We start from the raw sequence: 1,950 nt of genomic DNA on the forward strand, positions 1-1,950 counted from the left end.
AGAAGCTTATGTTTTTGCCGACTTGGGTCTGTATGTAGGTCAACAGGATATAACTCGAGAAATTGTGGATGGAACTTTTTTATTTTTTGCAGGTGTGTAGCGGTTGTTTAAAGGCATGCCTAGTTCGAAAATGGGTTACCTAGCGTTTTCCTATGGTACATTAGCGAGCTTGGTATTTTTTTTGGTGTTTTTTCGGGAGGCATAAGTCAAAATGTAGCTGGGCGATTTCCACGATATTTTGCAGGTCTGTAGCGGCTGTGGCAAGGATTGCCATGTGCGAGAATGGTTTAGCTACCTTTTACCTATGGTGCTGTAGCTGGCTTTGTATGTAAGTGCGTTTGTCTGTAAGCAAGATAACTCGAGATGTTCTTGATGGATGTTAATGATATTTGGTTGATAGGTAGGGGACACAGAAAGGAAGGTCAAGTTCGATAATGGGCCTCCTGGCAAATTGTTTTGGTACTGTAAGTGAGCATCAAAGTTTGCGCCTAAATTTTCCAGAAGTGCCAGGTTCGTGATTTTTTACCGGTGGATAGCTGTTGGTACTAGGAGTCAATGGTCTAATTTTGGGCCCCCTAGCAGCTTGTTTGGAATTGCAGTGGGTGTTATATTTCGTAACTTTTTAGATGGATAACTCCTGAGGGGATTGATGGATATTTTTTGTTTTTGGTAGGTAGGTACTTTGGATGATTATCAACATAATGAGATGCAAATTATATAAATCACTCTGTATTTAATATAATTACTTAGGGAAACTTCTATAACGGTTGAAAAATACTTGTGACGGAGTCACCTGAAAGGACTTGAATCGACCCATAGATGTCTAAAAATAGAGGAGAAGTAGGTCAAAGGAGCCAGTGGAAGCAGGGGCTCCCTGATAAACAGACGTTGTCTTGGAAGCATGAAATTCTGATTGACCAGGGATGTTACTAGGTCATCCGTGTACTATTCCGCCAGGATGGAGTCTGGTAGAGACTACTGGCTGAAAAATGCCTATAAATGGTCATGGTTCATGTTAGCAAAATGCAAAGCCTGACCGTGTCCAACACGTATCTATAAAATTAAGCAATTAAATAGCTTGCTGAATTGATGTCAATACGACGGCACACAGCAAAGGATTCATAGCAGTTGAAATATAACATATCTATATACAAGTGTTGCTTATATCTATATACAGATCAACAATAAAAGCAACACTATATCATGGGAACGGTAAAAATGTAGTAGAGGGAACTTGACGAATATCACTTGATATAAAGATGTAGAGCTAATATCTACGAGACACTTCAGGTGTATTTTCTTATGATGGACTGCAAGGAAACTTGGTGTTCCATGTGCCAGTAACACTACATGGGTCTAAACAAACGAATAAGTACTATGTAAAGTCAGTAATATAACATAATTGAACAATGACGGCTTGTAACACATAGTACTTACATCTGTGAACTAGGTTAAAACAACAAGTGACCAAGTGCTGGGACAAGACAAACCCAACATGTTGAAGAACAGCACTTAGGTCAAAAGGGTCACCGTCAATTATCCACGCATTCCTCAACTCTTAACAGAGATGTCATGTTGTAAGGGAAAGGTCAGCTAGAAAGAACTGACATCATTGCGAGAAATACAAATCGCCAAAGGTGACAGGCGGCTGTCATCGGACAGTCGCAGAAATCATAACCTTGGACTCTGTAAAATACCTCTGACTTAACTCGCGACTGCAAAACTTTACTTTCTATTTTCATGAGATTGAAACAAACGTTCACCAAGGCGGGGGTCGTAGCAATCCTTACATATGGCCCTTAGATGACCCTTGGTGAGTTAAAAAGTTCCGTAGATTGGGAAGGAACAACTGTTACAGTGGCCGGGGTTTGGTGAGTGACGAATGCAATTATCGGCGTGACTTCCTGTGGTTTCCAGGTTTCCAGACCTACCCACATACCAAATATCACT

This window comes from Branchiostoma floridae, chromosome 5 (assembly GCF_000003815.2).
Source record: "Branchiostoma floridae strain S238N-H82 chromosome 5, Bfl_VNyyK, whole genome shotgun sequence".
NCBI classification, from domain to species: Eukaryota; Metazoa; Chordata; class Leptocardii; order Amphioxiformes; family Branchiostomatidae; genus Branchiostoma; species Branchiostoma floridae.